At 47.3% G+C, this 22,743-nt stretch overlaps 1 protein-coding gene across 2 annotated transcripts in view; it reads right to left on the bottom strand.

Annotated features, from left to right (window-relative positions):
- Positions 1–22,743, bottom strand: part of USO1 (USO1 vesicle transport factor) — a 1,608,467-nt gene that overhangs the window by 415,935 nt on the left and 1,169,789 nt on the right. The gene's annotated exons all lie outside the window — the stretch shown is intronic.

The following is a 22,743-nucleotide window of genomic DNA, read 5'->3' as shown; positions in this document are numbered from 1 at the left end:
AAGCGATTGTCCTCGTTTGTTCCCTTGGCTCACCTTGTTGTTTTCTTGTCCCCCTTAGGTGCTGGAATGCGGCAACCAGGAGATGGAGACAGCACCGGATCGTGGAGATGCTGCGAGGAAGGGTGAGTATGGCACGGCGCTGCTGCTGGCGATGCGACGCCTTTAAAATGAAGTCTGTTTCTGGTTCGAAGATGCGCTGAATCCGAAATCAGGTAAGAAATCCAGTAGAGTTCTTGTTCTAACCTTTCTTCTTCTTTCCCTTCTTTCTAGGTGCTCTGGACTCGAGGCGGGCGTGGCAGGATGCTGACTGCAGACATGGTGAGCGTTACGCTGCTGGATGCAGAATAACGCAAAGCATGTGCTGCTCTTCGGGCGTGGTTTAAATAGCCTTCAAAGTAGTCCCAGGTAAGTATTCCTCCACAGCCACACCCGAGTATCAAAATATTCCATAAGATAAAATAGTCCCTTCAAGCCTCACATGGGCTCGGATGCTTGGATCCCTTGCAGCATGGTCTGCATCAGGTAAGTTTTAACATATGAGCCTGGCGCCGTAGGCGCCAGGACTGTACCCAGATAGCCCATAACAGGGGTTGCTGGGTTTGCTCCAGGTAATATGATGCCTGCTTCCGGGGTTGATGGACTTGGTCTGGATGCCCGGGGGTAGGCATCATGACAGCTTGTCCCGCCTGAGAATCTGACCTAGAGTGACAATCCAGGCAGTAGTGTTTTGTAAAGGTGTGTACAGAACTCTAGGTTGCCGCCCTGCAAATGGCCTCGAGAGGGACATTTGCAATGAATGCTATGAAACCCCAGTGCCCAGAGTAGAGTGTGCTCTGGGCTTGAAAGGCAGATCTCTCTTGACCAGAGTGTAGCAGAGTGTGATGCAATTGACAATCCACTTAGGAGATGGCTGATTTAGAGACAAGGGGCCTCATTACAAGTGCTCCGGTCCGGAATTAATAACCATACCAGCACCGTTTCCGCGTCCGCCCAATCATGACCCGCGGCCCGGAAATAGCACCTCCCCCAATCGCCACCGTGGAGTTAAGGGTCCCGTAAAGTCCACCTGCATGGAAACCCCTCCGTTACCGGCAATACGAAACACTGCGAGCATCACAACTAGCGCAGACCCGGAAACACCGCCAGAAAAATGGCATTAAAACCGTGATCACGGTGGCGACGTCAACGCGAACATGACGTTAAACAGTGCCTGCTGAACTGAATCAGGGCACAGGTGCACCAAATCAGCCCAGCTGGACCCAGCAGCACACTGGGAGCCTACAAAAGGGCCACACCCAGCCCAACACAACACAAAACCATGCAGACAGTAGCTCTAGTTGCACTTGGACTGGGCCTACTCAACCAACAGGCAACACTGCACATGATGGCAGTAATGGTGCAGAGGAGGAGGAGGAGCAGGCGCCAACCAGCCAACCCTGCACCTATGGCAAACCCCATTGTCCAGCCGGCACAACACCGCAGGCAGCCTGCAATACCATGCATCAGGGCCTCACCCTGGAACCTTACCCCAGGACAGATCCACACACTATACCGGCTGGACCGTCCAACAATCCTGTACATCACTGCCATGATTGAGGACAACATCAGCAGCCACGTAGACACCCCCACCGCCACCCCCCCCCCCCTCCTGAAGGTTGTGTCTGTGCTGCATTTCCTTGGCACTGGCACCTATAAACACATGGTCGGTGAGCTGCACGGCATATCACAACCCTGTTTTTCAAAAATCCTGGTACAGGTACTGGATGCTCTGTTGCGCCATGTGTCGGAACACATAGCCCTACCCCCGTACCCTCCCCGAGGTCATTGCCACCAAGTTGGCCTTCCATGCCATAGCAGGCACGCCAAATTGCATAGGTGCAGTTGACTGCACCCACATTGAGCTGACAGTACCACGTGCAATTGAGATGGTGTTCCGCAATAGGAAACAGTATCACTCGCTGAATGTAGGCCGCCTCCTCTGCAGTGCAGCTGCCTTCTGTGTTGGTTTGGGTGGGCACGATGGGTTCCCGTGGCACCTGTGTTAACTCAGGCAGCGTGGAGACGCTGGGGATGTTGGTGGTGGTGGCCGGCACATTTGTTGCAGTTGGTACTGGGGGCAGAGATGCCGAACTGCTGGCAGCATCCTCTTGTGCAGGGGCAGTGGCTTGGACACGTGCCGGTGCAGATTGCCTGGCCTGTTGTGCAGTATCACTGTCACTTGACACGGCTGTGGAGACACAGAGGACATGCAATTAGTGTTGTGGTGGTGGCTGATGGGTGCATCACATGCATCATACAGGTTGATCATTCAATAGTGTTAGTTACATGCATCTGATTGTTGGGGGTATGCATTGTTGTGATATTGGTTGCCATACAGATCATGATGGGTCCTTTGACCCAGTCATGCACTGCTTGGGGGTGGGGGGGGTTTGTTAATGGGTACTTTGGCCCAGTCATGCACTGCTGTGCTGGGGGGGGGGGGGGGGGGTTGTTAATGGGTCCTTTGGCCCAGTCATGCACTGCTTGGCGGGGGGGGGGGGGCAGGGAGTTGTTAATGGGTCCTTTGGCCCAGTCATGCCATCAACATATTCTCATGTGGCATTCATGTTTCACCACTTACCAGCATCTGCAGGTGGGCTCACTCCTGCCTCAGCCTCCCCGATCCGATGGATGCCCTCAAGGTGGAGGACACTGCTGCAACGCTCCTCCCACGCTTGCAGCCTCAGTGGGGAAGGGGGTCCTCCACCTGTTCCACTGCTGCGTTGGCGGTGTGTGGAGATCAGGTTCCGAACTCTCAGCCTGAGGTCGTCCCACCGCTTGTGGCAGTCCTTGACGCTCATCACAGTCACGCCCACAGCAGTGCACTTGCGTGCTGCTTCCGCCCACACTTCCTTCCTCCGCTGCTGTGTGGCACGCCGTTGATCGGCACTGAACAGCATCTCTGCATGCTCCACTATATGCTCCACCAGAACAGTTAGCTCCGCCTCACTAAAGCGCTGTTTGACCTGCCTCTGAGCTGGAATCCTGGCAGACATGCTGGTGGTCCCTTTTGCCTTCTCACAGTGTGGATTCTGCTTATGCTGACTCTGGATGCCAATGGATTGTGCTTCATATGATGGCCGCCTCTCTGTTTCCTGTTTTGGCGATCATGGTATTTCCGGTTCCATGTCCGTGGCGATGGAGGCGGACACGGTTTTTGCGCTACTTGTGGCAGCGCTATGTCCATTTCCGTGGCTTTTTCCGTGATGGCGGTAACAACGGTTCCGCATCCGTGTGGTGCGCGTGACCGACAGCACGTAATCGGACGGTCTTTCCGCAACCTTGCAGACACGGAAACTTTGTTACCGCCGTCACGGAATCACCGCAGTCCAAACCTGACAGGTTGTAATGAGGCCCCAAGGTCTCCTCTACCAGCTGCCACAAAGACGAAAAACTGATTGGTTTTCCTTAGTGGTCTAGTCTTTTCCAGATAGTAAATAACAGCCCTGTGCACATCTAGTGTGTGTAAACCTCTTTCTGCCAAGTTAGTGGGGTCCTGGAAAAAGGTGGGTAGTTCTATTGACTGGTTCACATGGAACTTGGAAATTAATTGGGCGCAAACCATGGGTGAGTGTGCAGTACCATCTTGTCTTTGTGGATAGTGACAAATGGGTCTAGAGCTGAAAGGGCCTGTAGTTCGCTAACTCTTCTTATTGAAGTGACTGCCACCAGGAAGGCGGTCTTGTAAGTGTGTGCCTTAAGGCTAGCCTTATGCATTGGGTTAAAAGGAGAGCCCATAAGTCTAGTTAGTACCACATTTAGCTCCCAACCGGGAGCCAGGTTTGAAATAGGGGGATTAAGTCTTTTAACCCCTTCCATAAAAGCCTCATCACTGGGATCTTCCACCACAAAACCTTTCTCTGTGACATTGTTTATGCTGAAAGTGCGGCTTAGTGGACCTTCAGTGAATTAAAAACCAGGCCTGAGTCCAGAAGATGAGTCAGATATAATGCAATATGTGTTGGTGAACCGTCTATAGGACTGATGCTCTTGGAATTACACCAGACGATGAAGCGTTTCTGTTTATTGGAGAAGCAATGGCTGGTGTTAGGCTTTGCCTCTCAAAGTATGTCCATGCATCTCTGAGGAAGTTGGAGGTGCCCAAACTCTATGACCACAGGAGCCAGGCAGCTAAGTTGAGAGTTTGCGGGCATGGATGTAGTGTATTCCCCCATTGTCCTGCGATAGCATGTTGTATGGACAAGGTAGTTTAATTGTAGGGGAGATTGACATCTCCATCAGATGGGAGAGCCAGGGTTGGCGGGCCCACATTGGGGCCACCAATATCATTGTGATTGGTTCCTGGTGCATCTTGTGCACAATCTTGTTGAGTAGGGGAGACGGGGGTGGGGGAAAAGCGTTACCAAATTTCCCTTTCCATGTTATCCACTGACCGTTCCCCTTGGAGCAGTTCTGAGGGTGCCTGGAGGTGTGATCTGGGCATTGTGAGTTCTCCAGAGTTGCGAACAAGTCGATCTCTGGGAAACACCATTAGGGGAAAACATTGGTGAAGATGTCTTCGTGTAGTCGCCATTTGTACTCTGTAGGTAGCGGGAAGTCTCTGCTGAGTACATCCGCCAGAAGACTGAGTTCCCCTGGAACATGTTGAGGCAGGAGGAACATCTTCCGTTTGAGAGCCCACTTCCATATGTTCTGGACAGTTTAGATAACCCTGGAGAGTGAGTGCCCCCTTGCTTGTTCAGGTAATGCATGGACGTGGTACTGTCTATGAGGACTAGTACTGTCTTCCCCTGTAACTGTGTCTGAAAGGCCTTCAGGGCTTTGAACACTGCTAACAGCGCCAACAGATTTATGTTGTTAGACGCTAGTGCAGGGGCCCAAACGCAGTGCACCGTCTGCTGGAGGAGGTGAGCCCCCCACCGCGTGAGAGATGAGTCTGTCGTGAGAGTGGCCTCTACTGTGGGGGTGGTGAAGGACTTCTCCTTCAAGAGGTTTTCCCTCGACCACCACAAAGGAACGAAGGCTGTCGAGACAACCACTAGATCGTCCCATTGTCAGTCGAAGGATGGAGACGGAAGATGACACAGATGATGGGCCAAGCAACAGCGAACCTTAAGGAAAGCCAGAAATTTAACAAATACCGGCATGACCTTAAAGCATCACAAGTCGATTGGACTCCAGGACAGGAGATCCTTGTGATGTAGCCTATCAAGCCTCGGGCTTTGGCAGACAAGTAGACTGGACCCTTCAGGATAATCTCCAAGATGGGCAAAGTCAATTATCTGGTTGACATGGGAGTCCCTGGGTAGCCCCTCAGGTATTGCACGTCAACAGGCTCAAGCCTTTCCATAGGTGAGCAGAAGTCTCATGCCTCTTGCTAGCTTCTGAGCAAGAAGAGGAGGAGAGGGAACCCCTTCCTGATTTGCTGCATAGCAACCCTCAGGACGGCTCAGTGGAGGGAGTGCATCTCTCTCCAGATCGGACTCCAGAGCAGCAGAGGGCCTGCAGGGCTTTGCTCCAGCAGTATGCCCCTCTGTTCTCGCTGACACCAGGCCTCACCCCGTGGTGCAGGCACGAAATTGACACTGGTGATAGCGTACCTGTCAAAAGCAGATCCTACAGGATGTCGGACACGGTTAAGAACCACATCCAGGATGAGGTCACCAAGATGTTGGATCAGGATGTTATTGAATCATCAACTAGTCCCTGGCCCAGTCCCATCGTCCTTGTCCCCAAGGTACATTCCCAGGCAGGTACCAAGGATTGGCGGTTCTGTGTGGACACAGAGGGGTCAATGCTGTCACCAAAACTGACACGCACCCATTGCCTGGGCTGATGAGCTTGTGGACACAATAGGGGCTGCCAGATTTGTGAGCACCTTTGACCTTACCTCAGGCTATTGGCAAATAGGTCTGACGGACCATGCCAAGGAAAAAACTGCATTCTCAACACCTGAGGTACTCTACCAGTGTAGAGTCATGCCTTTTGGGATGAAGAATGCACCTGACACCTTTCAGAGATTGGTCAATTATGCACTCAGTGGTCTGGAGGCCTTTTGTGTGGCCTACTTCGACGACATTGCCGCAACAGTTTGACTAGGGAGGAGCATTTGACTCACTTGGACAAAGTGTTTCAGGCCTTGAAAAGGGATAATGTCACTATCAAGGCCACCAAGTGCCAGATAGCTCAGGGGAAAGTCACTACTGGAAAAAGCGGCGATTTTATTTTGGCTGCATCTTGGACCTATTTACACGGCACTGCGAGCCGCTCCTCGACTCTTGCCGATTTCACTGCTGCCTAACGCTTCCTGGAGGAGGCGGGGCCACGCACGACACGTGTCCCGACCACGTGACTTCGGCCCGACTCAAAAGACACAGGCTGCCTCCCGCTCTGTGTGTCACTACTGGAAAAAGCGGCGATTTTATTTTGGCTGCATCTTGGACCTATTTACACGGCACTGCGAGCCGCTCCTCGACTCTTGCCGATTTCACTGCTGCCTAACGCTTCCTGGAGGAGGCGGGGCCACGCACGACACGTGTCCTGACCACGTGACTTCGGCCCGACTCAAAAGACACAGGCTGCCTCCCGCCCTGTGAGTCACTACTGGAAAAAGCGGCGATTTTATTTTGGCTGCATCTTGGACCTATTTACACGGCACTGCGAGCTGCTCCTCGACTCTTGCCGATTTCACTGCTGCCTAACGCTTCCTGGAGGAGGCGGGGCCACGCACGACACGTGTCCTGACCACGTGACTTCGGCCCGACTCAAAAGACACAGGCTGCCTCCCGCCCTGTGTGTCACTACTGGAAAAAGCGGCGATTTTATTTTGGCTGCATCTTGGACCTATTTACACGGCACTGCGAGCCGCTCCTCGACTCTTGCCGATTTCACTGCTGCCTAACGCTTCCTGGAGGAGGCGGGGCCACGCACGACACGTGTCCTGACCACGTGACTTCGGCCCGACTCAAAAGACACAGGCTACCACCCTTGCGGCGTTAAGCCCGAGAGGGTAAAGACCTAAGGCTGTTAAGCGGCTGTTGGGCGCTGCGGCGCAAAAGGAGTTCGGTTTGGATTACCAACACCTTGCGATCAAACTCCGCCTCCCTTTTCCCAACAAACTCCATCACAGCCCGCTGTATGCGCATTCCGCGCAAGGACTTTTCGTAAGGACTGCCATTATTGGCTGTGCTGGTGAGTGCGGAGAGTGGGCTTGCATGAATAGTATTTAATTAATATCATCATTCTAATCAATATTGTATCAACTATGTGGTGAGTTGTACATATCCTTATCACAACAGAGATCGCAGGTTCCCTTCAACTCTATTTTTTTTATTTTTTTATTTTTTTATTTTAAAGAGTGTCTTATAACATGATAAAACCATTTGGTTTACGCACAGGTATGCCACCAGTGAATTTGTTAACTAATACAACATATGATTTCCATACTACTCCCAAACGGCCCGAAACTAATGCACCAATGCGAGCCCCAGTGCGGAGTAGGTCAATATCGCACACTTGTGATATTCCAAAATTTTGTGCTCAAAGCCCGCTGATGGCTCCACTAGCCCCGTTGGTGAACCTGCCCTCCAATGATGACACTCGAAAATCAGCTAGCCCTGCGTCTTCTGAGACACCGGTCCTAGCACGAAAGGAAGTTGATAGCGTCCCAAATCAAGACAGCCTTGTGCTTTCTGAGGCTTCGGTTCTGGCATCAAAGGAAGGTGAAATAAATGAGCCAGTCGACCTCTGTTCTCCAAAATTAATTAGTACAGCCCCATTTGAGACCTTGGCTGTAGCACCAAGGGCAGCTGAATCAACTGAGCCAGTTGTCCTTTCCACTCTTTCTGATCCAATACTAATTGCTCCCCCTTCTGACTCGTTATTAGCAGCATTCATGGAACCAGTTTTACTAGATGACCACACTACTCCTGTCCATTCAAAAGTGGTGGTAAATGCGTTAATTCATAAAAAACTAAGTCTGTCTCTAACAACACCAAATACAGAGGGTGCAAACAATGCTGCAATTGACGAAGTGAGTATACGCCTAATTGACGCGCCAGCAATGCCCAAATTAACCCAAGACATAACCAAGCAACCAAATGAGGAACAACTTTCTCAATCTCCATTACTATTTCCCGAACCTTCACAGAACTCATCAATATTGTCAATATCTTTCACACAATCAACTCCGCGACATCGAGCTGACAACCACACAATACCATTGAATGAACCAGCGTCTTCTAAAACGATTTCTACGGCAATGACTCTACAAGCATTAAATACATCAGTATTTTCCTTGGCCAAATTATATGAAACCTTAGATTCTCGTTTGATGGATCAGAACTTCCTGTTACGCAAACTATTAGAAAATTCCAATACCCGTCTTTCTTCAGATAAAGATTTAATAACAGCTGAAATAACCTCGTCTGTGCTAAAAACCATATGCACATGTTGTCAAAAAAACAACTCTTCGTTTGAACCTGCCAATGCAACTGAAAAAACAAATAACAGTACCAAAAAGAATAAAGAAATTCAAACAAATCTCATAACTAAAAAGCCAAAAAAAAAAAACAAGGCTGTGTTGCTTCAACAGGTATTGACTTGGAAATAATTGAGCAACCAAGAGCAGTGGCACCGGAAAATGACATCAATCAAGCTCCAGTGATGTTACCACAATTGCAGGATTACTCAATGTTTAACATTTTCCATGCAAATAGCACAAAGGAGAATTGTATTAAGGAATCAATTTCAGCAAAAAAGACTAAAAATCAAAAAACGAGTAAATTAAAGAAAAACACAAACTCAAGACAGTTAATTAGAATGCTAACGGTAGCCGGTAATAGCGCGCAAAATAAGAGCACAGCAATAACGCGCAAATATTTGGCCATTTCTAAACATAAGTCTACAATCTCTGGAGCAAGCACCCCTCCAGTGGGAACTCAGCCAAAAGCTGTTGTTCAGCATATAATCCAAAAGAGAGTGGTTGATCTTACAAAAGACACTTTTGTCCCTGCAAGTCAGGAAGTCCTGTTAAATAACCACGCCCCTCTGAATGAATTAATTTCAGTCCTAGAGGCAAATGCTGAAGTACATCAGGGGACAAATAAACCACAAAGCAATATGGAGATCTCTGACACGTCTTCCGTTATGGCTCATATCCAACCAATGCCAGTGTCACAAACTGTTGGGGTACAGGAGGATTCGATTCAAAAGGCAGTTAATGCATTCTTTTCAAAGAGGGCTGCGGAGTGGAAAGTGGCGGCCGCATCAAAACAGAGCGACATCGAGGGTTCAGTAGAGAATATGCATGGAATAAAGTTAAGCGTAAAACACCCCTATCATGAGAATAGCCCAACAGAGATCCTTGAAACTGTTCCCAAAATGAGTCAGGGAACAAAGTTAAGTTCCTTTTCCATACACCAGAACCAGCAAGATCCAAGTCTGAAAGAGATTCAAAGTGGAGCTACACCCATTGTGTGTACTACATCCATAAACAAAAGAGCGTGCTGTAATAGACATGAAGCGAATGACTCAATTAAGGAATTAATTGACTCCTACCTTATACAACATTGCCAACATGCTAATATACCATGAAAAGAAGTGAGCAGAGAGACACCCTTTCAGACCCACTGTGAGGCCAATCCCCACTTTCCAGTCACTTGCCAAAAAAATGTCATGTCAATGGCCAATGACCCTCAAAAGAGGAACTCAACATATGCATTAAATTCTCTAACTAGAAAAGAACAGATTCCTACAAAACAAAAGCCAACTGAACAAAAGAGAAACAAGCTCAATGACTTCCATACGTTGATCCTGAAATGTCGTGAGGCACCGCATGTAAAATATGATCTATCAAGGACAAGTGTTTTAAACATCCTAAACGACATCCCAGAACTGGAAGACATAACATCGACCGATCTCGCTCAAGTGGAGTTTATCTGCGATACAAATCTATCAATAGTACGCCTTTGGATGAAGTCAGGCCTAGTGATGAACACTTTATGGAAGGCAAAGATGAATCTCTTTCGAATGGGCTTTTTATTAACTCAAGACCCTGAACGGAAACAACACGAGAGTGATGGAGATGTTTGTTCAATCAAAACTAGTGAAGTTTCTGAATGTCAATGCACATTCTGTGCCGTTGAACAATCCAAACTTGCAAGAAATCAAATGACTAACCAAGCGTAACCACTACTGCGAAATTTAAACAAACAGACTAAATCAAATGAATCGCTAGTTCTCATCAGCTGGAATTCTAGAGGCCATTCCCATCTCCAACAAGAGCTCAATATGCATCTTATTGAAGCAGACATAGTGCTCCTGCAGGAAACATGGATGACTGCCCCTCCAATATGGGATAACCATGAAATTGCTTTTGTACCAGCTATTGCCAATCAGAAAGGCCGTCCTATGTCGGGCCTCCTAGTTGCAACTAAAACAAGCAAAGACTTGAAGCTGGTACAATGGGCATCGCCGAACAATTACATCCAACTTGTCAAAGTTTTAGTTAGTAAACAACATATTGCAATCATTAACATCTATAGAAACCCAGTGGCAATTACGGATAACATCTTCTATAAAGATCTTGCTAAGCTATTCGAAATTATATCGGAGAGTAATGAAATAACAGACATCATAGTGGCAGGTGACTTTAACCTCGACTGCGTGAGCAATTTAAATGGAAAAAAGTCTCGACAACAAATCCACGAGTTGAACACCTTTATGAAAAACAACAATATGAGAATGGCAAATGGGTCTTTGCCAGGTGACATTCCGGGACAACCAACGTGGCAAAGAGGTGTATCTTATAGCACCATTGATTATGTCTTTGCCTCCTCTTCCCTTTTTATGGCTGCAACAAGCTTTAATGTCATCACTCAACAAACTAGTGACCATCAGATGCTCAAGCTTGTATGGCCAAGGCTGTCTCTTAATAACAACCAAGAAAGACATTGGATGCCTGAAGGATTAAGTCTCAATAATGCCAAATCCCGCTTTAAGTGGAGACCGAATAAACTGGCAGCCCTCAATAACACACTGATCAGACAAACAAGTACATACCAGTCTGGCTCTTACATTGACGCCCTAATACCTTATCGAAACTTCTATATTCCATCTCAGAAGAAACATAGACACTCCTTTGATATTACTATACAACAAGCAAAAAAACGCTACCGTAAAGAACTTAGAGTCACTAATCATCTCTCATCTTGCGAGAAGATAATAGTACGAAAACAGATCAAAACTCGCTTCAGAAATTGGGCTCGATCATATAAGGCCAAACTATTTCAGCAAGATGGAGAAAATTTTCTGATGGCTGCCATGAATAAAAATGCTCCCCAGATTTGGCAACTTTTGAATACCAATATAGCAAGCGATCAGTTTTCTATCCAACTGAATGGAGTACCAGAGCATCAATGGATAACCCACTTTTCCATTCTTTATCAAGATAAAGCATTTGATGACTTCCATTATGTCACACCAGCAAACCAACCATGGACCTTAACCTGTTCGACACAAATAATAGAAGAGTTCATCTTAACATCATCATCCTCAAGAGCAGCAGGTCCAGACGGCATCACGAATTTTATGCTCAAACAACATCCAAAACAGTGGGCGCTTATCCTTAACACCATCTTTCAAGACATCCTTAACTCGCAAAAAATACCAAAATCTTGGCGAACTTCGCTTATAGTCCCCATATTCAAGAAGGGCGATCGCGGCATACCCTCTAACTATAGGCCAATTGCGCTATTAGATTCACCAGGCAAAATTTTCGCACGCTTAGTGTTGCGCGACTTTAATCAATGGACCCAAACTTCCAATAATCGGGACCAAAATCAGACGGGATTTGTGGCAGGCATGGGCACAACGGTCAATCTGTTAATACTTAATGCCCTTAAAGAACAAGCAAATCACACAAAATAATCCCTGTATTTTGCGTTCATTTATTTAAATGCCGCTTTCGACTCGGTATCACGAGTGAAGTTGATTGAAAAATTGCAGCAAGCCGGATGTCCTGAAAGCTTGATTGACATCATATATAAACTTCACTCATCAACATCTATACGAGTGCGCTTAACGAACATGGGGCTGCTCTCTACGACCATTAAAACATCTCGGGGGTTGAAACAGGGCTGTATTCTTGCCTCCGCCCTGTTCAACTTCTTTATTCATGATGTAAGAGAAATTTTTCGTGACATTCCATCTGATTCACCAAAAATGAATATGTCCACAATTCAAGCGTTATGGTATGCTGATGACTTGGTTTTAATATCTAAAACACCAACTGGGCTACAGAAGCTACTATCCACTGTGGTCATTTATTTTGATAAAAATGAATTGACAATGAATGTCAACAAATCGCAAATAGTTGCTCAAACATTCAAATCTACCATCAGAAATAAATTCGTATGGAGAGTCAAAAACATACCTCTTGAAATTGTGGCAAGTTATAAATATTTAGGACTGCCGTTTGAGGAGAAATATGTGGGAGTATTACAAGCAGACACGCTGCGAAGCAAACTAACATCTGCGATCTCACAATCAAAACTAATCCTGTATAAATTTGGCAAGTTTTCCATTCTGCCGGCACTCCATTTCTGGTTACAAAAAATTACACCGGTATTGCTTTATGGACTAGAAACAAAAGTCAGTATCTCAATTGACAGCCTGGTTAAAATCGAAGCCACCTTTTGGAGACAGATCCTCCAAGTTCCTCAAGCCATTCCAGGCCCCATATTAAGATATGAGCTAGGTCTAACATCCCTAAGTGCCAAATATCATTGGCAGATGTGTGCCTTGCTACGCAAATGTTTGACTAACTCCAACGAAAATTGTCTGCTTGCTGTTTTGTCATCGTACATTTCTACTTCCACCCATTTGTTCATCGTTAAATGGACCAAATACATATACAATATTATGTCTTTAGCGGATGTTAACTTAGAAACTTTGATTATGAATCCAGCAAGAGCAAAACAAAAAATATTCTTATATGATTGGATTGAAACGCGTGCTAAATGTGTTCGTTATAAATTCATTAACACGGCTTACCTGATGGAAAAGAAAATGGGAGTGGCAGAACAATATTTACTTAAAGCTTCTTCCCCACAATTGCGTCAATCTATCATAAGAATACGCCTAAATCTATGGCACACCAGAGATTTACTTTGTTTGCGCAAACAAATAACTAAAAATGAAAATTTTTGCAGATTTTGTAATGACCGAACAATTAAGGAAACCCTAGAACATCTGATCATTGAATGTTTAGCGCTAACCTTATTAAGATCAAAATGTTTTGGAAGTCAAATGTTAGTGGTGGCAAGTGTACCCCCGGAATTAAGATGGCGTTTTCTAATCAATCGTGCAAAAATGAGCCTAAAAATCGCTATGGTTAATTTTTTAAATGCATTACACTTGAAGGCAGGTGATATTTTAGATTGAGAGATGTATGATATGAGGTGAACAATGTATTTGAATTCTAAGTATATATTGATGAAATGAAATGCACAAATACATGATAAATGTGGCTCATATTTTTCCTATGTCACAGATTAGGTGGGTTACACAGTGATGTAATTTTATTAATCAGGTTAATGTTCATGTTGCATCTTTTACTATAAATATGTAAACTCCTTTTGAAAAAAGTTGATTAAATTCAGCTATATTTCAATAAAAAAAAAAAAGAAAAAGTCACATATCTTGGTCATGAGGTAGGAGGGGGTCAAATCCAACCTCTCCCCAGTAAGGCATAGGATGTACATGACTGGGAGACTCCTACTAAAACCCAGGTGAGAGCCTTTTTGGGCCTCACTGGGTATTATCGCAACTTCATGGCAGACTATGGAACCATAGCTGCCCCTCTGACAGCGCTGACTTTGCCCAAACAACCAAGGTAGGTTAATTGGACAGAAGATTGTCAGAGGGCCTTTGTGGGCTTGAAAGAAAAGTCTGTGTAGGGCACCTGTGTTGTGTGCGCCTGATGGATGCCTGCGACACCGGAATTGGAGCTGTCTTGTCCCAGTTAGATGACAAAGGGAGGGAACATCAGATCATATTCATCAGTAGACAACTCAAGGGTAGAGAAGTTATGTGGGCTACTGTTGAAAAGGCATGTTTCAGTATAGTTTGGAGCCTTAGGCATTTTAGGCCCTACCTTACGGGGTCTACCTTCAAGGTCCAAACAGACCATAAGCCCCTGAAGTGGCTTATGCAGATGAAGGGTGAAAACCCGGAACTGCTCAGGTGGTCCATTAGCCGGCAAGGGCTAGACTTCACCATAGAGCATAGACCAGGAAAGAGTCATAATTACAAAAGGTATGTTGACCGTCTGGATGAGGGTGTCAATCTCGTGGGAGATTAGACGCCCTAACCTCAGTCGGGGGGCGCGACTGTGATGTTGGAAATGCATTGGAGGGACAGGGCCTCTGTATCCTTGTCCTTTATTGCTTCATCATGTATGTTCTGTCTTGTTTTCCGCACAGGAGTTCATGAGGGACTCCTGGCGGTGCGGCTCTTCCTCTTTTAGGTTTGGTGTACAGACCCTTGGGATACCCGTAGGGCACCCATGGGTGGGAGTACAACCCTGCACTCCTAGTGTATGTTTTTGGGCACCTGTTGTGGCCCACAGAGCAGGGTATGGGCTGGTGGCAGCTCCATGCTAAATTTGACAGGTGCTCCGAGTATCCTCCATTTTTGGATACCAAGGCCCTGCCATTGGAATCAGCGGATTCCTGATAGGAAACAAGATGGCCCCTGTGGCCTCTTGCTTTCTATTGCCTGTTTCCTTGTATTCCCAAAGTCCCGGGAAGCCCTGACTCTGTCCCTTCCCCCCTGTCTGGCTGTTGGGTGGAAGTTCCATATATGGTGTTGTGGGGAAGTCCAGGCCAGACCGGCTGGAGCCTTCCCAATGACTGTATGTTGTGGGTACGCCCGTAGGGTGGGACCTGGGTGAATGGAGTGTGACGAATATGCATTTCATGTTATGGGCGTCTAGTATTGGTGGTTGACACAATGACAGACAGCCCTTCCCGAAACTGGTATGAATGCAGTGTGGAGTGCTGAATGGCAGAGTGCTTGTTCGAATCCACATTCCGTGTTGCGAGTGTCTGGATGGAGAAGAATGGCTTGAATGCACTGTGAGCCTGATTGGCTGCCTGACTGCCTGAATGCCCTTCTGAATGATTGGTTGCCTGAGTGTGACCCAGCAGAGTGAACGGTAAATCAACAGTATATCTGGGGGCCTCTCACTGATGGAAATCGTTCAGAAGCTGAAGTCGAAACTGATGCTTAACCTTGAAGCCCACTGGAAGAAGGATTTCTGCTGCTGTCCTTCGCTAATCTGAAAGCTGTGCGACTGTCAAGGAACTGATCCAAGAGAGGACCTGGCTAGGAGACCTCTTCCCGAGCTACGAGGGACCATCGTGCACCAGCTGATCTTTGCCAAAGCTCCCTGGATATCAGAACCTCGAAAGGCTGCCGGCCGGAGACTGGGACCACCGTGGAATCACAAATCGATGCGCCCAGACATTGAAGTCCATCACCATCGACGACCGCCGTCGCCAACCGGAGCAGCAGTGCTCCTTTGCCTAGGACATTTGATCTAAGGACTCCCTTGCTCCTCATCATCGGCCGCCTTCGTCCTGCCGGAGAAAGTTAAGGCCGACGACCGCATGCCTCAGCTTGCAGGACGTTTTCAACTGATTGTCAACAAGAACCGCAAGAACTGAAGCTGCCGCAACGACAGTGTTCACCCTTTTTCTTCACAGACTCACGACGACCCGTGGCTCCTGCCTTAAAGGGAGTGCACTCAAGAAGGGCCTGTCGACAGCTCACAAAGAACTCTACGAAACCAGGTACTTTGGGGTCGTAGAACCTTTAGAAGGAATCGAGAGTATATTAAGCATAATTGGACTGGGCTTGTCAAATACACTTTATTTACAGGTTGCCCAGGTGGGGGGATCCTTGCACAGAACTGTCTCTAGGTAGACAGGGGACTGTTCTGTCATTGCTTGATTTAACTTGCTTTCTTTCTGCGTCTATCGTTGATTCATCTTACAATCTGATTCGTATGCTATTGTGGGGCTGTTAGTCGTGGACGCATTTCAAAGGAATCGATAGTTAAGAGTGGTACCACATAGACCTGTATATATTTGCCATTATAGTATTGCCAGAGTACAAAGTGTGTTATTGTAATTATATAACATGACTTATTTATATAAAGGCTATGTTTTCACTAACAGCGTGTGGACATTCCTTTGTGGTTGCTTGCGTACTACACAGTCCTTAAGAACCAGCCCGCATCAGCTCCTGAGAGCTTAAGCCTTGATTGCTCGACCATAGCTACTGCATAGAGAATCTTGGCTGGGGTGCTCTGTGCCTCTCCTCTGCCATATAGAGAGCAGGAGTACAGATACCCACCTCCGGTGATTTACACCGCTGGCCTGACACCACTGCCTGCTGAGTCACTCTTGCATGAGGCACATGGACAATCGTGTGTGTGGGACTAAATAAATGCAGTATGCCATCATTCTTAACAGCTGCATGGCTTTGCGTACCGTCGCCTCCCGACTGGCTACATATTGAGGGGTTTGAAACAGCATGTTGTGAACCCTTTTGTTGTTTGTTGAAGGGGAAGATGAGGCCGTCTTCTGTCCGAATCAGAGCCTCCAGATATTGTTTGACTTGGCTGGGATCTAAGCTGGACTTTTTTTCATTTATTGAGACTCCCAGACTGAAGAGTAGATCTATAGTCTTTTGGGTGTTTGAAAGGCATGTACTGTATGAATCCCCTGTTATCAGTCAGTCGTCGAGGTAAGGATAAACTGGGATGGATTGCCTGCGCAAGTGAGCTGCCGCTACTGCTAGCACCTTTGTAAATACCCTTGGAGCTGAGGCAGTGCCGAAGGGAAGGACCTTGAACTCATAGTGCTTGGACTCTATCATGAACCTTAGGTATTTTCTGTGCGCCGGCAACATTGAAATATGAAAGTATGCATCTTCCCTGTCCGATGTTGCCATGTAATCCCCCTGTGTTAGTAGTGGTATTACCTCTTGCAATGTTATCATTCAAAACTTTTGTGGTTTGACAAATTTGTTCACCGGGTGCAAGTCTAGCCCAGGGCGCATGGCGAGATCCTTTTTGGGTACAAGGTAATACACTGAATAAATACCCTTGTTTACCTGTAGAACGGGGATTACTTCGATTGCGCCCTTTTCCTGCAGGATCTCAACCTCTTGCAGTAGGATTTTCAGATGTTCTGATGACAACCGCCTGGACTTTGGTGGTCGGTATCGAGGTGGTCGGCTGAACTCGATACAGTAACCGTGGGTGACTGTCTTGAGCACCAACTGGTCTGTGGCAATTCCTTCCCATGAGTGGAAGAATGACGTTAACCGTCCCCCGACCTCGAATGGGAAGGGACCTGGATCGGCCAGTCATTTCCGATTGGAGGCCGGGGAACCTCTAGGGGTGGTGCTTCTAACCCTTCCTTTGCCACAGCGCTGTCCTCTAGACAGATATTGGTTTGAGGCAGCTGACCCCTGTCCGGAGGACCATGTGTTTCCCGCTCCATACTGATTTTTAGGGGAACGAGGGAAAGATTGGCCCCAAAAGGAGCGGCAAGAGCTTCCACCTCGTTGCTGAAATGTCCTTTGAGTTATCTGGTTTAAGGACTTCAAAGTCTTGTATTCTTTCTTAGCGGTTTCTAGTGCCTCATCAACCGCTTTACCAAACAGGTTAGAGTCCTCCACCGGTTTGTTAATGAGGGCCGCCTGAGTTTCTGGTTTGAACCTTGAATTTTTTAACCATGCGTGCCTCTTCAATAGGGTACCTTGGGCCAGAGTTCTCCCTGCTGCCTCTGCAGCATCTAGGGTATTAAGAATATTATGATTCACCTGCCTCCCCTCCGACACAATAGCCAGCAGGCATGACCGTGTTGGTTCGGGGACCTCTTGCAGGCCTTCTTGGAGCAGATTCCACTGAACGTCGCTATAGCTGGCCAACAACCTAGTATTGTTGGCAATTCTGGTGGAATAGGCTGCCGCAGTAATGGCACGCTTCCCCAGGGCATACAACTTTTTGCAGTCCTTGTCCAGCGGTGCTTCGCCTGTTGACAAGGGTACTCCTGCTCTTTTCCTGGTTGTAGTCACCACTAGTCCCCAAATGTAGAGAGGGGCGAAAAAGCTTCTCTACCCGTGGGTTCACAGCTCTTTTGCAATGGTGTTAGTAAAGAAGAAGCGATACGCCGTTTAATGGAGTTCAGAAAGGGTATAGCCTGGCTTGCAGGTGGTTTCTCCTTCAGGAAATCCTCCAAGAAGTCTGTGTCTAGCACTGCTTCTTGCGTGGCAGTCTGAAAATGTTCGGCAGCTTTTTTCAGAATAGCATTAAATGCCATCTGGTCATTTAATGCTATTCATTAAAGGTTAGGCAGAATCCTGTGCAGTTCCCTTAGGGAGCACTACACAAGATTGGGACTACAGGTGAGAGCAATAAATCCCCTTTGGTATCAGTCTGTACCACAAAGATTTAGTTGGTAGCTGTGGCTGAGCAGTCACTTATCTTAAGAGGGAGATGAGCAGTATTCAGGGTTAACACAATAGGCTCACTAGACTATGGAACAAGGAAACACTGACCAAAGCTTTGTATTTAAAAAGTAGATATATATTTATTCTATACATTTCTAATAAAACACATGTATCACAGTCATCAAGCAAGTTAAATTAAGTCAGAGGAAAAATATACACACTCAAGTTAAATTGTAGGCCCAGTGAACCAGAGTGAAAACTGAGCAAAATGGCTCAGTGACAACTACACACAAGGGGTCCTCTAACAATTCCTCACAAGGGAGGGAAAGCACAAGTTATATAGAAATAGGTTCTTACACACCCTAGCAACACTTCCCAACAGTTTGTGAACCAGTTTAAGCAAGGCAGTGCATCATTATAAGCAATACTTGAAAATTGAGCAAAATGGCATTTCAATAGGTTTAAAAATGGGAAGGAAAGGGTAGTTAAAAGAAATAGGTGCACCACACAGCTTTAGCTGAGAATCAATCTAGAGAAGGCAGATCTAACAATTGTGACCAGAGTCCGTAAGGCCTGTGCCAAAGTCAGTTGGTACAGGGCAAGGGCCCAGGAGCAAAAATGTTCTTGTAGCTGCAGTCAAGTCTTTGGTTAACGAAGTGGAAAAGGTGGATGCAGATGTTGAGAAGACAATGTTAAGTGAGAGGGGCGGCCAACCCAACAGGTAGGTAAAGGATTTAAAACACCTTTAATGCTACCAGGATGAAAGGGTGGCCTTTCGGAACAATGTACCTTAAAATGGAGAAGTGGCTCCTGCGGTGGCGGTTGTTCCTGCAGTTCGGGTGATACAGCAGAGGAAGAGAGGCTCTCGTCGTGGAGGAAGGTTCGAGTTACACTACTCAGGGATGAAACCAGCCGCGGTGCTGCCTGACGAATAAAAAGGTATGCACCTTTAAATCGCAGTCCGGGTGGACTGGTGCCTAGCTATCCGGCCTCCAAGTACAGGGTATGGGAGATTCGACCAAGGCAGGTCCAGGAAGGCGATTGGCAAACTGGTTGGCCCCACCAGTTCAAGGGAAGAAGGCTCTTTCAGGTGAAGATCTTCTCTCGTCGTGTGGAGAAAAGTGGTGAGACGCTGCAGCAGGGCTTCACCCGTGGTTCAGTCATTGCAGATGTCTTTGGCTTCTCTCCTCTTCGGCTTCTTAGTTCCAGTGGTGACATCTTGCTCTTCCAGTCCTCAGGACCCTGCTTTTATGCAAAAAGATCACCATTCATACAGCCTAGCTGTCATTCACACAGTGGAGTGGTCATCTTGGCTGGAAGCCCGCCAAAAGGACGAACAAAGGATCCTCGACCTGGGTTAGGAGTTTAGAGGAAGACACGAGAAAGAGGTTATATTAAAGTTCTGGCAATAAAAACCTACCGGAGTAAAGTTAATATTAAAATACACAGGCGGATGGTATGTTAGAGGCTGTCAGAAAAAGTGGTAGCCTCGAACAATGGGAAAATCCCATAGGGAAATATCCGCAGTCGAAACTTTATGTTAGTAACTACTGCCTCCAGCCAGAAACTTTTGAGAGAGGGACTGTACGGTACCCTCTCGAAAATGAACTTGGGGAAAAACTATTAACCACTTCCAGTACCTCCATAGTAAGATGGGTTGTACTGGTTTAGTTCATAGGATTTGACTAGTAAAGTCTATGGGGACTTTACATGCCCTGGGAGACAGTAGTCAGTCCCAGGGCATGGAGTCTATGTTTGGGGGTCGCTATGACACCCCTGTGTCACTGCACTGAGGGTGCTGTGTAACACATGTGAATAAAGATGGTTCCTTTGGGTTTGAGAAAGATCCCTTAGGCATTGAACACAAAAATAGTCTAGAACACACACAGCAAAAATGCCTAAGAGTGGGAAAAAGAGTCTCACTCTTAGCAGGAAAAAAAAGGAACAAACCCTTCAAATCCAGCAAAGCTGCAGGGGGACTCTATAGGTAAGGGAAATTAGCCATAGAGAATTCTCCCTAACAGCCTGTCTTATAGGAGATAGAGGTTCCATGCCCAACGTGTCTGGATCAGGTGTATTGGTTGGTGCATTAACCACTGGCTGTTCACCCCCGACCCCCAATCTGGGGCCTGGTCACTAGGGTCCTCAAAGGGATCATCTTCCTGAACATTCGGGTCCTGAGGAACCTCCTCTGGATCCGTCAAGTCAAACACATCCTCATGAAGGGGGCAGGTGGCTCATTTGAAACTTAGATACAGTACGGTGCAGGTCTTCTTCACTAGGCCTCTTAGGTTTGGTAAACCTTTCTGAAAAGTCCACAAATTTGGAAAGTCTATCCAGACAACCTTCAAATCGGTCTTTGGTCCATAAGGAGGAGCCAGAGGGATCTGGAGGAGGGAAGGGCTATTTTGGGATGGTCAGAGTGCTTAGAGCGTCGAGATGTATCTACAAGAGTCTTAGCCAGGGCTGGGGACCTTCAGAATAGTCTTCCTGCCTTTATCCCTCAACCTGTCTTTAGGCTCATTAGCCGCAGAGACAATTTTTGCGAGACCCTCGCGTATGTTCGGCATCTCTGGGAGATGTTTTGACTGTTCTAGTGGCTTTGCCGTAGTCTTCGAGGTTGCTGGTAGTTACTGCATTGGCACGCTCTGAAGAGGAATCTCGGCACTCTTGTGAATCTTGGTGCCAACGCCCTTGTCAGTAGAATGCATAGACACATGTCGCTTAAGGGGGGTTGTGGGTTTATCTTTGTGAGTGGCGTGTGCGTCCCTGTCACCAGGGGGTGCACTCCCCATAGCAGAACCGGGGGCCTGCCTGCTAGGGACAGAGAACTCGGAGCGTGGCCGCTCCTAAGATAGGTCGCTGGCATCCCTGTCGGAACCATGGCTGTCGCTCAATTCCTCGTCACTCTCGGTGCCTGCGGCGGCGGCAGGGAGCTATCCTCGGCCTGCATCATGGAGTAGGCCGCCAACCGTTTAACTCACCGTTCGTTAATCGTCTTAAGACGCAAGAGCTGGCAAGACCAACAGGACGCCTCGTGGTGATCTCGAGGGAGACACTTATTGCACCTCCGATGCATGTCCTTCCAAGGGTACTTGCCTTTACAAGAAGGGCAAAATTTAAAAATGTGTCCTGTCCATAGCTCAGGTTTATAACGACAGCAAAGCCCGAAGTGCAAAGAGGGAAAGAGGGGGGAGAAGGAAATACATTCTTGAAAAAGAGCCCTGGACCCCACTCTCCCTACTGTATAGGCCAAGACTGCCTGATGCAAAAACCTTTTCCACCATGCATCAAACCAGGGACGAGAAGGTAAAAGTTTTCATGCCAGCTGTCGCAACCTGAAACAAACTCTCTGGTGAAGCATGGCTGGAGAGAAAGGAGCACAATGGTATTTCTTTGGCAGATCCCTGTCCACTGCTGAACAGAGGCAGGATTCTCCCACACCTCCAGAACAGGGGCCTCTCCACTTCTACATTGAAGGGTAGGAGCGTGCCCTTGGGAGCATCGTCCAATATGTCGCAAAGTTCATGCTGAACCTTAGACCTGCACAGGGCTGACACCACCAGAGTATTGGTCACCTTAGCGATCAAGCGCTGAAAGGCAGACTGATGCTTTCCTGGAGTGAGAGCTGGAAAAATGTCCATCTCCGGTAAGGCGTTGAGACCACTGGCAACCTGCAGGTCCTCTGCCAGTGCCTGCACATCCTCCCATTAGAACTTCTCCCGGAAATCCCTCAACTCCCTAGGGCCCAAAGGTTCTAGCCCAAATTGAACCTGGTTGTCGTCCTCATCATAGATGTCGTACATCTGACATGAAGGCATCCATAAGGAGTGGGGAGAATTTCTGTGTTGTCAATGCGGCCGATCAGCGCCGACTATTACGTCAACCACTTGTACCCCTCGTTTGTCTTCCTCCCTCTCTTCCATTACCAACTCAAGTGTTAAAATGTCTTACCACCTTACACTACACACACGAAGCCCAAACACAAACATAACCCGTGGTTCCAGCTGTCACCACATGACCGTTATTCGACCTAGGACTACGCTCTCATCTATAGACCCATCACACTCCCTCCCAATCAGTGGCTAACCATACAAAAAGGGCTGTAGCCTTCGGATAAAATATTCCCATAGTGTATCAGCCAATCCCGGAGAAGCAGTACAGAATTCAGGTCGCTGGTACTTCCAACCTGCACCCATCAACAGAGCAACCACATAT

The sequence above is a fragment of the Ambystoma mexicanum genome, chromosome 6q (genome assembly GCF_040938575.1).
Source record: "Ambystoma mexicanum isolate Mex_15411 chromosome 6q, UKY_AmexF1_1, whole genome shotgun sequence".
In the NCBI taxonomy this organism is placed as follows: Eukaryota; Metazoa; Chordata; class Amphibia; order Caudata; family Ambystomatidae; genus Ambystoma; species Ambystoma mexicanum.
Note: the sequence above shows the minus strand (reverse complement) of the source record. Positions and strands in the feature narration are given on the sequence as shown.